Here is a 15355-nt window from a genome sequence, read left to right as displayed (position 1 = left end):
CAATGATGATATACATTTAAAAATATTGTTAATTTCTTTAAATGCTTATTATGATGTAACTAATATATGATGTACATATGTTGCAGGTTTTTGAAGATACTGCACATTGGAGGAAACCAAATTGGAAGACATTCGAATTTATTGGGAAAATTTCTTTTTAGAAAAATTTAGAAATAGACCATGTTGAAAGGTCTAGTATTACATGTAAAATTTAGAAATAGGTGAATGTGACTTCAACATTAGGCTTCCAAGTAGATGTCTAATTTAGTGACCTAATTTTTTTAAGCTTTTCTTCTCCTTGTAACAAAAAAAAAAACTCTTCTTTATGGATCCCAGATTGGCCTCTCTTGATTTTTGAGTATATGGCTTCTCTAGTATTATATGTTATATAATGATAATGATGTAATTGAGTCATTCCTATAATGATAAGGATTCCAGATTGGCCTTTCTTAGTTCATGATAGATTTTGATGTGGATAATTGAATCAGTTTTTATAGGTTATTTATAATTGAATCTGTTTTATTTTAAAAATTAAGCCGGTTAAAAAAATACAATCTATAACGGTTAAATGTAAAAATTGACTTAGATAAATCTAAGTCGGTTTTTAATAAAAATCGACTTAGATGTATGTGTACATCTAAGACGATTTTATTAAAACTGACTTAGATGTATGTGTACATCTAAGACGGTTTTTATTAAAAACTGACTTAGATGAATGTGCATATCTAAGACGGTTTTTATTACAAACCAACTTAGGGGAGTGTATTGGATTAGGATTTTAAAGGACTTTTTTAGTGAAAAAAAATCCTGCGGATTTTAAAAGACTTTGCAAGATTTTCATGACTTTTAAGATTTTGTAGGATTCTACAAGATTTAAATCAGGATTTTAATTGATTCTACATGATTTTTAAATCAGGATTTTAATGGATTCTGTGGGATTTTGTAGAGTTTTGACATTTGATAAGATTTAAAAAAAAATTCATACATTCAAATTTAAAAAGAGTCAAAGATAAAAATAATAAAAAAAACAATAATGTCTAGATAAATAATAATAATAATTCTCCATAATATTCTATCATCTTTTTATAGCATCCACTATCAATTGTAACAATTCATCGGAATCCTCCTTGGTCCAAGCTTCATAGTTTTCTTTCTCTTTTCCTTTTTCTTTATTATTTCTATGTGAATCTCCCATTTGAATTACTAAAATAATATATGTTGAAAACTAGTTATATAAATAATTATGGATAAGAGACAAAATCAATAAAATTATATTATTATTTTTAGAAGCACACCAATTATACAAGATCGAATATATCTTGGCTATCCAAATGGATCAAATATCTCAATCATTATAAAAAAAATGTAAAAACGAAAATATAAAAACAAAAGATAATATTTTATATAAAAAAAATCAGTATATTCGATACTGAGAAAATATTTAGATATATAATCTTTTTATATAAACGGAAGTATTTAGATATAGAGAATATATATATATATATAGTTATATATTATATGATAATTTTTAACGATATTTATAAATGTAAATTATTCTAACAAATATTTTAACAATATTTCATTTTTTAAAAAATAAGCTAATGAAGGCATAAATCCTAAACCCTAAAAAATTAGATATTGCAATGTCTTATGTTAATTTTCTTTTTTAAAAATATTAAAAAAATATTAATTTCACAATATAAAAATAAAAAGAAAAATTCATAGTAAAAAAAATAAAATAATTGTTGAGTCATAAAAGGAGGGATAAGAGTAACAAATTCAAGAGAATGAGAGAGTTCGCAGTTTTTATGCTAAGAGGGTTCTTCCCCCAACTAAGATCCATTTTCATCTCATTCTACTCACAGAAACCCTAACAAATTCATCTTTTATATATATATATATATATATATATATATATATATATATATATATTTAGAGATTATGATATCAATTTCATCTTTCACCTTTTTCTTTTCTTGACGTGTGTTATAAAAAAATTATCACTTAAAAGTTGAAATTTCAAGCATTTTTTTTGTTATATAAAGGAACAAATTCAACTACATAGAATAAAATAAAGCAAGTCAATTAAAGAGAACGAACAGAAAAATAGAACAAGTCAATGACACTATCATTTACATATCAGAGTTTCACAAAATAGGAGAATGAGATGAGAACAGTACTACAATATTATATATGAGCAATGAACAATAATGTAGTATTATTAGTAGATAAAAAATGGAGAAGACAGGAGCATAGAAAAAAAAAAGATGAAAAACTCACTTGAAAATTATTAAAACACTTGAAAAATCACTTCAAACAATCCTTCAAAACCCGTTGGGTTTGGATGGGATTGTTTTATGAATCTGGTATTTATAGATAACACTAGAAAGTCCTTTAAAATCCCTCTCACACAACAATCCTTTAAAATCCTTATATTTTTGAATACCAATGGATTGTTTTTAAGTTGTAAAAAATCTCAAATGAATACCAGTGGATTTTAATGGACTCTTTAAAAAATCTTGAAAATCCAGATTGAATACCACTAGATTGTTTTTAAGTGACATAAAATCCTGATTGAATACCAATGGACTTTTTTACTCAAAAAAAGTCTTTTAAAATCCTACGAAATCCTAAACCAATACACCCCCCTTAAATGTATGTGTTAATCTAAGTCGGTTTTACTAAAAATCGTCTTAGATGTACACATACATCTAAGTCGGTTTTAAGGAACCGACGTAGATATGCTCATTCATCTACGTTGCTCTCATCTAAATCGGTTGTAGAACCGATGTAGATATGACAAAATAACCGACTTAGAATACAATCTTTCTAGTAATGGGACGTTTTGATCATGTTTAATTTAAGAAGAAATCATTTAAACTAATATTTAATAAGATGAATTTTTAAAATAACAAATAAAAAACAATAATTTTAAAAGTTAAAAATGCGAATTTCTAGGAAAGATTTTTAAAAAATTATTAAAATATTTTTAAAAGACATAATTCAAAGTATTGTTAATGTTTTACTTTTTTTTTTTTTTTTCCAAAGCAGGTGAAGAATTAAAATTTGAATGTTGTCCACGCTCATTGTTTCATTTTCTAAAAGACCAAAAAAAAAATTCACAAACATATCTTCTGAAGAAAGTACTTAAGTTGTTCGAGTTTAATATATTTGCAACATAGTTGAATTAACTCTTCTAACAATTTTTTTTTTCATGTATAAAGTCTGTATTTGAACCTTTACATAAGAAATATACTATTAAATATTTAAAACACATGATTAGAAGGTGATATCAACATTCAAAGTAGGATTACTTTAAAAAGAGACAAGTCAAATGTTATGCACATTAATTTGACCTTCAAGTAAGTCAGTAACTTATACAGAACTTCGTTTTAGTCCCTAGGTCACTCAAATGTGCATCGCAATGTATAGTTAATTTTTATATTCATCCAATATTAGTAACAATTGATAAAATGGCTCACTTGACAAAGTGTCAAATTGGTACGTTAATTATCATATCTCATTATTAAACAATATTATGTGACTCTGTTACCACGAGCAACACGAAAGACGACGACGACACCTTCCTATATGGACAAACTAAACAAATCTCACTCCAAATTAATCAATAAAAAATAAATAAAAACAAAAAGGTTCTCCGAGTATGTGCCATGGAGAATGGAGAGTGGTGTGAATAATTCCTCAAAATATTAATGCAACAATTGGATTATTTCACAAGCGCAACAACTACCAGAATCCTTTCATGGTTTGACCACAGTGGCAATGAGGTTCCTACATAGTTTGACTACGACAGTCAAGAGGTTTATTTATGCATAGAAAAGAAATAGGATGGAAAGAGTGAAAATAAGAGAAATTGTTTGGTTGAATAAAAATATAAAAGAAAGAAATTAAAAGGTGGTGAATCTCACTTATTTATTTATTTCTTTCTTTCTCTTCTCTTATTTATATATATATATATATATATATATATATATATATCTTATTTTTTTTCATATTTCTCATTTATTTCTCTTTAATTTATTTCTTATCTATTTTTTATTTTTTTACACTATTTTTTATTTATTTATTTCTTCTCTATCAAACACGAACTTAGTCCCTGTTTGTTTTTGCTGATTTACTGTTCACCGACGAAGGAAAGGTGAAGAAAGTACACGTTTATTTTTGCTGATTTGCAGCGAAAGAAAAGCGAAGAAAAGCGAGAGAATTCGTGTTGCCGTTCCTCGCGCTTTTGCAAGAAAAGAGATGAAAGTCATGTAAGAATTGAAAAAACCTAATAATACCCCTGTTCCAAAGGCTGAAAAGAGATGAAGAATGGATACACATAATCGATTATGCATGGCACATAATCGATTATGGGCTGGCATAATTGATTATGCTGAGGCATAATCGATTATGTGTCATAGATAATCGATTATGATGGCATATTTTTGCAAATATGCAAACTCAGAACTGGCTGTTCCAACACAGGATTTTATGAGCAATATGCGAACTTATAACGAGCCGTTCCACTTTGGGAACGGGCCGTTCCACTTTAGGAACAGGCTGTTTCACACATGGCCGTTGTGGGTTAATTTGTAATCCCAGAACGGGCCGTTCCACTTTGAGAACGGGTCGTTCTGGTCATATTTAATTATTGTTTACTTAATTGATGACTGAATTGTATTTTCTAGTCCATTTTACAAATATGTTATTACCCATCTACTTTGTAATGTTAAAATTTTCATAATTTTTTTAATTGGTAGAAATTAACTTGTACAATTAACAAATGTATCTTTATTTCATTCTAATTTATGTCAATGATTTATCAATTTTTTTAATTTATTATTTAACTTTCAAAAAATTTGTTGTACAATTTTTTTATATATTTTTTTTTGAAGCAATCAATTTTTTTATATTAAGAAAATTCTATTATTTAAATATTGACATCAAAAAATGGAAATATAAAAAAATAAAGTAATACATGTTTATAAAATTAAAATAATAACATTTTCATAAACATTAATAAAATAATGTTAAAAAATATAATTATCATAATATATTTTGTTATTATTATTTATTATTATAAATATTATTATTGTTATCATTATTATTAATATTATTATTATTTATTATAATTAGTATCATTATTATTTATTATGATTCTTATTATTTTTTTAATATTTATTATTATTATTATCATTATTTATTATTTTTTTAATAAATTATACTTATTAATATAATTTTATTGTAATTATTATTATTTACAATAAATAATATTCTGCTCATTTTTAATCTAAAGGTAAAAGTGTAAATTATATATTCATCTATTAAATTTTTAATTTTTATGTATCACATCAATCAATTTTTTACATAAATTTTCACAAACTTTTCACTCACTTTTCACTATCTTTCCCTTAATTTAAATCATCTCACTTTTCACTCTCTTTTTCTTTAAATATTTCCTTTTCTACTTCCCAAATTCATCTTTCAATCCAAATACAACCTTAAAGTCTTGCAGGATTTTGGTGATGACGAGAGAGAAAAAGAGGGGGGGGGGAAGACGAGTCCTCTTTCCACATAAAAGGTACTTCCTTTTATCTCGTATACTTTTTATATTTTTAAATAAACTTTTGTTTTTTTTTATTATTCTTAATTAGTTTAAGAAAATAATGATTATTGTTATTATTTAATTATATCTTCGTGTTATTTAAGCCTTAATTGTTTTACATATTTTTTAATAAATATAAAAAAAGATGGTATTGAACAAATAAAAAAATGTAAAAGTAAAAATATTAATTATATCTCTAATTTGTATATCATCTTGAAAAAAATATTTTAAAAAATCGTAGGAAACGCCGAAACGGAATTTGAGAAATGAGACAAGGCTTTAACATCACGAGACAAGGTCCGTGACACTTTGCGCAGTCAGTCCCAAAATTCAATTCCGCGTTTACGCCACTAAACGCACTCTCCCTAATCGACAAACCAAAACGGCTACACTCCTCAAGTTGCAAATTTTTCTTTACTTTTATTTTTATCATTAATCAGTTTCTTAAAAATAATTATTAATTTTTTTAAAAGTATTATTTATTATAAATTTAAACTAATTTAGCCTGTAAGTGTTTATATTAATAATGTATGTAAATAAATTATTTTGAGAAAAGGACTCATTTATATATTTTCACGATCGCCAATAAAAATTAAATTACTATCTTAAATCACTATTTTTTAGGATGAACACTTCTTATAATATTATAGTAAAAAAAATATATATATATATATATACTAATATATAAAGGGGATATCCTTTTTTTAGTAATTAACTTAGTTTCCACTTTTTTAACCATTATATTCATTTATATTAAAAAGTTTAAAAAAATATTTTTTAATTAAATTTAAGAATTTAAAATTAATAAATTATTTTTATAATAATTACTTTTAATTTTTTTTTACATAAATTATTTTATTCTTTATTTATTTTTTAATAATTATTTTTTTATAAGTAATTTTTTATTTTATTTTTTAAAATTTTTAATATAATTCATGAAATACCTTTTTCCTGTTAGTTATATATAAAAGCTTTTGCCACACTACGCAACACACCAGTACTTGATGCCTGACCAACACGTCACGATTTTGTTCAGCCGACACAAAAAAACGCGACAAAATGGACCCACTTCTAAGTTCTAACTGTATATTATACTCTAATCGTAAAAGCAAGTTCAATGTTATTTTCAAATCTTAAGGTTAAGTAACTTGTCAATATTATTAGTGTAAATAAAATTTTATGGAATTCTTTTAGTTTTTTTTATATAAGTAATAATTAAATTTCGCAAGAAATAAAAAATGATTATAATGAAGATGTTTAATTATTTTAAAAAAACATTTTCCAATTTAAAATGAAGTCTTTATATAAATAAAAAGAAAATTAAACTTACTCAAAAAAATTAAGTTCATTTTTATTTTTAAAATAAAAAATATTAAATATTTCTAAATCTTATTTGACAATAAATCAATTAAAATTGATTAAAAATAGTTTGCTATATATTTTAGTTGTATATCAAGAAGATAAGAATCTCACATTATTTAACTATTCTTTTATTTTTTGTTTACATATAAATTTATACCTTAGATTTTTAAGGTATTTAACATTTTTTTTAAATATGAAAGCATAATTCATTTTCATCAAATCAACTGTGATATTTTTAGTTATGGCTCTATTGTTGTACATGTATGTTGAAATAGTAACACTATACCTAGGTTGAGTTGGGTAAGTTGTAAGGGGTTTCTAGTCAAGAGTTTAGTTGACCCTAAGGGGAAGTGGTATATAAAGTTTTTTTCTTCTAAGAATTGAGCGTCATAAACTCAACTTTTGAAAGATCTTAAAGAGAGAAAGTAGAGTGAGAAACTTCAGATTTCTGAAACTTTTGTTTCTTTCTTCTAGATTTCCAAGAGGTGTGAGAAGTTCCTTTGATCCCCGGTGTAGTGATTCAAGCATTCAGAGGCTGAGAATTCGAGTTTGGGTGGTTGCAAAGCTTGTGGAAGTTTAAAGCTCTTCCTTCTCCTCTTCTTCAATTTCGGTTAGCTTAGAGTTGAGATAAGGTAAGCTAGATGAATGGTTGATCGATTGGTTGTGTTGCATAGGAGTAAGATGCTCAATTGTTGCATGAATTGGATGATTTTTGAACTTTGAAGGTTATGTTGGTGGGATTTTTGGTGAAGAATAGAGAATGATGTAAAATGAGTGATTTTGATATGTTTTGGACTTGCATGTGTTTTTTCTTGATGGTGTCGAGTCTTGTATGATGTGTGTGGATCGTTAGATGCAATGCATGTGTTAAATTTTCTATATTTCAACTATTAGGGGCAATTTTTATGATCGACTATGACATTGGGCATGCTTATGACGTTGGGCGCATGATCAATGGCGTCAAACATAAGGAGAGAAACTCGTCTTGGGTCAAATATGAGAATTTAGGAAAGTCTCTGATTTGGTGGGCCTAGTTGGATGGTGTCAAACGTTATCAAGGTAAAGGCTCCCTGTCAGGATGATGTTAGGTGCCACTACAATGATATCAAGTGCAAGTCAGACAAAGACTCTCTACCTGATATGAGGTCAAGTGTGGGTTTTACCACGCTAGGTATGAGGTCCTAAGGGGTTTTCACCTCGGTCATACTAAGCACAGTTTGGATGGCATTGGGCATGAGTACGACAAAGAGTCCCTTTCCTTGATGGCACCAAGCATCATGTATGTTGTGTCAAGTGCAGGATGCTTGTATGATAGGTGTGTTTTTGAATGTTGTATGACAAACATGAGTAGATGTATGAGCTTTATTGCATGTTGTATAAAATATGAAAATTGTAGTTTTATGTATGTTGATTCGATGTAACATATATAGACATTTGTATGGTGTTGGATTATGATGAACATATGTATGTTATATATATGTACGATGTGGTTGATCTCTATATGTATTGACTAGATGTGATGCATATAAATGATGTATGGTGAGGTGTGGATGCTAAGAATGTAGTAGGGAATTAAGGTATGTTGGCTAACTTTGGACTTGAGGAAAATGAAATGTTTTTGAAATCTAAAGATCCTATATAAGGAATTTTTTAATGTGCTCGAGTATACCACTATTGAAAAACCCTTCAAGAGTAAGTGTGTCTTTTAGAGTGAGTTTTGAAGTGTGTTGAATCTCCTCTAAGTTCTTAGTTAGTGATTGAGTAAGGTAGGAGGTTGAAGGCTATAACATTTAACCAAATACCTGAAAAGGTTGTATAGTTCCTTGAGGATAATTAATAGGCGAATTTCATATATGACTTGGTAATGCATACTAAAGTTGTGGTAAACATTTACCCAACTATATTATTCCTAATGGTGGAATCAAACTTTCCTAATGTAAGTGACAAAAATTGGGATACCAAAGGAGGGATTGTTATCCCATTTTATTGTGATCGAGTTGACGTTTCGGGTGCAAAAATGATTGGGTTGGTTTGATAAAGTAGAGTTACTTAGACTGCTCATGTTATTAGGAGATCTTCGTAGGTAAATACATTACGACACATTATTTAAGGTGTGTGCATATGATATATGTTGTGATGTGTTTATATGCATTGTTGAATGTCTTGTGTGAGATGGTTTAGATGAGACATATGTTGACTTTAGAGTGTTTAGCTTTCATATATGGTTATGATATGATGTCGTATGATATAAAATTGTTTTCTATGCTTACATATTTTTGAACTCTAGTTTATCTTTTTTATTTCCTTACTGGTTTGAACTACGATGATCGTACTTTGTATGAGAGCATATCAGGGCTAGGCTTGAGGAGTTGTTGTTGGCAAGTGGTGTGACCTTTTGTTGGTGTTAATGCTACTTGATGTAGCTTGTATAATTGTGCTCGATTGACATTAAAACATAAAATTATTTTGGGATTAATATATAAGTGTATATAACTTATCTATATTAGTACATGTGTTTCAATTTTATATTCACATTCTCTATATATAAATGACACATTCCCTCCTTTAAATCTTGTATGTTCTAATAATCTAGTTTTCGCTACTAGTAGTGATTTATATGGTGTAGTGACCATGATGAGTCTTTACAAAGACCAAAAAAGAATAAACACATTAGTTGTTGTCCAAAAAGTGGTAACTAAAAAAGAAATATGCCAAGTGAAAATGTTCTAATGTGTATGGTTGTAAGCATGTAACAAAAAAAAAACAGTCCCCTCAAAATCCTTATCATCCATGTTACGTCATTGTTGGCTAAGGTTGGTGTTACCTTTATCATATTCACAATGTATATAACCTCTCTTTCTTTGATAGTGAATTTTACCAAAATTTTTTGTAACAGCCCAATTATTCGCAGGGCCAAGAGCCCAATTCGTTGCCCGGAACGGGCCGTTTCAAAAGTAAAACGGGCCGTTCCAGAATAAGGAAATGCTTAGAAAATGAAGTGGGAGAACGGGCCGTTCCAATTGGAGAACGGGTCGTTCTGGTTTGGAGAACGGGCTGTTCCAGAGGGAGAACGGGCCGTTCTAGAAGCAGAACGGGCCGTTCTGCTGGGTTTGAGAACGGGCCGTTCCGGTTTTAGAACGGGCCGTTCCAGTTGAGAAATTTGCGTAGGTTTGAAAGGTTCAGAACGGGCGTTCCACTTTTGGAACGGGCCGTTCCGGGTAGGTGAGCCTAAAATCCTATAAATAGCGCCCCTCACCTCTCATTTTCACACATCTCTCATTCTCTCTTCCTATTCGCTTCTGTTCTCTCTTCTTTCCCTCTTCTTCTCTCTGAAGACCAAGGGGCACTTAGAGGAGGAGACCAAGAGATCCCTGTTTTAGTTCAACTGCTGTTTATCAAGGTACGGGGGAAAAAGGGATTATTTGTATGCAAAGTTACATGAGGGAATTGGGTAGAAGAGGAAGCTCGTAAGATTATGAGTAATTTTATAATTATTTCTGTTGGGATAATTATTGGTCTTATATGATTTTATATGTATTCAGGATCATGAATATATATTTAATTTGTAAAAAATAATGGTCTGGGATAGAGAACGAACGAAATTGTGGAAAAGTGTCTGTGAGCTAGGTTTTGAAAAAATTGAATTATTTCTGTTTGAGAAATTGATGATCCCATTAGATTCTGTATGTGTTGGGGATTAGAAATATATATTTAATTTGTAAGAATGATGATTTGAGAGGGAGAACGAAACTGTAGAAAAGTGCTGTGAGTTAGGTTTTAGAATAATTGGGGGTTTTACGTTTATGTTAAGATTATATTAAATTGCTAATTCTATTGATTATTATATTAATTTATGAATGTTATTGTTATATTATTTGATAAAATTGATGATCTAGGTGAGGATTCATGGTGAATTACTTGAGGGGTATGTGAACCACCATTTTGTGTGGATTGTGTATGTATTGTGGATGTGGATGTGGATGTGAATGTGAATGTGAATGTGGATGTGAATGAGATGTGATTGTGGTTCTTCACACCTATGACCAGGGGTGAGCACGACCCCGGATTGTTACATAGGTATTGTGACCTTGGTTAACATGTCAGGGGTGAGCACGACCCTGAGTTAGGGGTAACGTGACCTTGACACAGTGTTATATCAGGGGTGAGCACGACCTGAGATTGTTACATAGGTATCGTGACCTTGGTTAACATGTTAGGGGTGAGCACGATCCTGAGTTAGGGGTAACGTGACCTTGACACAATGTTATATCAGGGGTGAGCACGGCCTTGGATAGTTACGTGGGTATCGTGACCTTGAATAACATGTCGGGGGTGAGCACGACCCTGGGCTAGATATGCTACAGGGGAATCGTGACCTTGGCACAATGTTATATCAGGGGTGAGCACGACCTTGGATTGTTACGTGGGTAGCGTGACCTTGGCATAGTGTGAAGTGCAAGATTTGTGATGATTGGTGTGATTGAGAATTATGAAGTGATGACGATGCATGATTGATTAAAATACGATATGTTGAAATATTTATGAATATTAAGTTATAATGAGTTATGATTATGTTGTGTTTTCCTTGTGTGCTTTTCGTATAAATGTTTTCTTTTCTTACCGTACAAATTGTGGATATTTTAGGTGAGGAAGATCCGGCTGCGAGTGGCATCTAGAATGCCAACTTAGGGGTATGCTCTGATATTGTGACATCGGGACAAAGGACTTTTAGGACAGAATTTTTATATGGATTTGGAATTGTAAATATCATTTTGAAAACAATTTGTAAACTCTCGTGTTTCATTTTCTAAATCATTATTATTGTAGTTATTGAAGAACGATTTTTGAAGTTTCTCATGTGAACCCTTTTACCGAAATTTAAACATTTATTTGTAAAGTTAGAGTATATGTGTTGAGGTAGTAGGGTGTCACAATTTTCATAGACAATATTAAGTCCTTTAGATTCTTATCCACGAATGCTAAAAATACAAGTTGATTTGAACTGCTAAAATGTGTAATGCACTGTCCTAAATGACTTATCCACAAACTTTCACATAAGTTCCTAAAGATTCAATAGAATTTTTCGAATATTAAACTAAAGATATAGAAATAGTAAGTTCCTAAACTCATGTAATGCAAGTCTGTTAAGATTCAACAAGATCTTTTTAATATCAGACTAAAGATATAGAAATAGTAAGTTTTTAATATTTATAGATTGAAGATATTAATTGTTGTGTCTAGAATTAATTACAAGAATTAAAATAATTAATTTTAAAATGTTAGATAATTAAAATTATAATTATCAAGTTATTATATCTCAATAAAATCAATATTAATTAGATTTTAAAATCTATAATTAATAAAATTACTATTTTAAATTTTAATTTAAAATAATTTCATAAATAAATTAGCCTTTTAAAATATCTCAAAATATACAACATCTATGTCCAAACCGAAAATTAAATCTAAATAATTAGTTAAGAAATACAAATATCAAACTTTTATCAATTTTTGTTTTTAGTCTTTGAACAAATTTTATTTGATTTTTAGACTTTGAATTTTTTTTTACATAAACAAAAAATTTTAACACTAGGGACCAAAATTTTAATGGAAGAAAAATTATAAAGATTAAAAGTGAAAAATTGACAAAAATTTAAAGATTAAATTAATAAAAAAATGTTCAAGGAATAAAATAAAAATTCAAGAACTAAAAACATATTTAGTCCAAATTTTATAAAAAAAAAATATTATTTTTGCTTCGTAACATCTAAAAAAAAGAAAATATAAAAATAAGTATTATTTTAGTTTTTTAATATAATGTTAATTATTATTTTATTTATATTTAATAATATTTTATAAAAAATTTATTGTTATATTATATTGTTTAAAGATTAATATTATAAAATTATTATTTTTATTTGTTTTTTAACTTTTATTTGTTAAGTTTTATTTAATCCAATTTAACTACACAGAACCTTATTTTTTTTCTTTTGCAATTTTAAGGCAAGGGCGTGTAATAATAGATTGTAATTTAAATCTTCTAAAGGAACTAATTACTGTTTAAAATAAAAAAGAAAGATTGTATCTATATTTAATTTTGAATTAAAATATCTCGATTAAACTAACTAACCGAAGTATTATTAATTCTTGATTTCATTTTCATATTTTCTTAATTAATGTCTTCTTTCGGTTTTCTTTTGGAACTATACATAATTTTATTAGGAGGTCGCTTACTTCTTTTTTTATTTTATATTTTATTTTTCTATCCTTAAAATTACAATTACAATGAGTTTGTAGTTAAGATCTTGCAGATATTATTCTAAGTTTTATTATTAAGTCGAATTTAATAATTTAGGAGTTGGCTTACTAATTAATATAATTATTGATGATGAGATTTATGTTTTAGAAATATGTTTTACAATATAGTGCATTATTTTATAATATTATTTAATTATATTAAAAAAATTTATATAAGAATTTTAAATATAATGTGTTTAAGTTTTTTTTAATCATAATATTCATATAAAATATTCATCATCGAAAGTAATAATTAATTTTTGTCATGGAGATAGAGACTATAAACACACATATCATGAATATTTTTCTCTCAATATGGTCTCTCTTATATCTAAGATTAAGATTTGAGCTTTAGACAATTGAATTAAGTAATACAAGTTGCTATCAAATCAATCAATGTTATTTGTAAAAAATTGTTTAACACGTGTATGTAAAATTGTTTTATTTTTAGCTAAATTATATTTTTAGTTTCCTATAATATCAAATCCACAATTTTGATTTATATAATTTTAATTTTATAATTTTAGTTCTTCAATTTTTTAAAATTTGTAATTTTGATCTCTAGTTAAATGTTCATTGATCGTTAAAATTATAATGTTAATCATGCATGATATGATATTAAGTAAATGATATAACAATTAAAATTTAATAATATTTTAACTAAATTTTACTTTTAGTTCTTATTTTTATTTCAAAAAAACAATAAAATAACATAAAAAAAGATTAAAAATAATAATAATTAAAAGTGTAATTTAATTTAAATATTGTTAAATATTAATAATTATGTCATTTATTTAATATTAAATCATTACTAATATTATAATCTTAACTATCAATTCATGAACATTTTTCAAAAAATAAAATTTTAAATTTTATAAAATTGAGGAACTAAAACTATAAAAATAAAAATTAAGTAGCGAAAATTCTAGACATGATGTTATAAAAAGAACAAAATGTCATTATTTTTCTAACATTAAGAACCTTTCATAATTTGTACAATTTTTCTATGCAAAATGTTTTGATCGACATTATCCAATTCAATATTTCTATATTTTATTTTATTTTTACATAATTTAATTGTTCTGTATACGAAACTGTAGTCAATAGTAACTCCAAGCGTGTGGTTCAGTGGTAGGGGTTGATCTATGCTTAAGCAAGGTCAGGGGTTCGAATCCTGCCTTATATATGCAGCCGCGTTAAATCTTGGTACCATCTATGTCTTGCAATAATTATAATATAAAAATATATTATTTATTGATACTTTTATATTTATAATAAATAATTTATATTATAATTAAGAATTAAAGAGAAAAGTGTAACATTAGATACGTTCTTAAAAACTTGGAACAAGGATAACATAACACAACAAATGATTAAGGGAAAAGGTAAAATTAACAAAAGTCACCATGAGAAGATGTGTATATTATTGCGTGCAACAAGAACATTTACTTTTTCTATATAAAAAAAATTGCTTCTATAATCATCAATATCTCGACATAATCAGTATTTAGATTAAAAATAAAGATAAATATGAATATATGAATTGCTCTATTGAATGTGCTATGTTTAGTAAATTAGTCGAACCATTTATCAATGGTCGAACATGATCTACCACATGTCTTTATGCTTCGAGATGATGTCGTGGATGGAGAGATTAGGAGTTTGAACTACTTGAAGAATTATGATCGAGTCATGTTCTTTCCTTTGTTGTGCAAGCCAATGATTGAATTATTTGCATTATTTTGAACACTTAATGTATTTAGGATGATTTCTCTGTATTCGCAAAAGTTTGGAGTGACTGGTGTGAGTGAACATTTACTAATATGAGAAAAGAACTAACCTGAAGGCTGGATAACTAGAGATTAATTCCTTCCAAATCTAGGTTTTGAGAATTTATGGTTACCTTCATTAATGGGATGTGATGAAATAAATGTGACTTTTACAATGAATGTTAATTATTTTTCCAGTTGCAATGAGACATCTTTTGAGACCAAGTTCTAGGTTTTGCATGCCACTTGTATTTATCTGGTCTTGTTTAGGAAATTTTTTTTACATGTATTTGCAGATAAAATCTATCAAAAATAATAA

The sequence above is a fragment of the Cajanus cajan genome, chromosome 6 (genome assembly GCF_000230855.2).
Source record: "Cajanus cajan strain Asha chromosome 6, NIPB_CcT2T_4, whole genome shotgun sequence".
Taxonomy (NCBI): Eukaryota; Viridiplantae; Streptophyta; class Magnoliopsida; order Fabales; family Fabaceae; genus Cajanus; species Cajanus cajan.
This window is presented reverse-complemented; position numbering follows the sequence as displayed.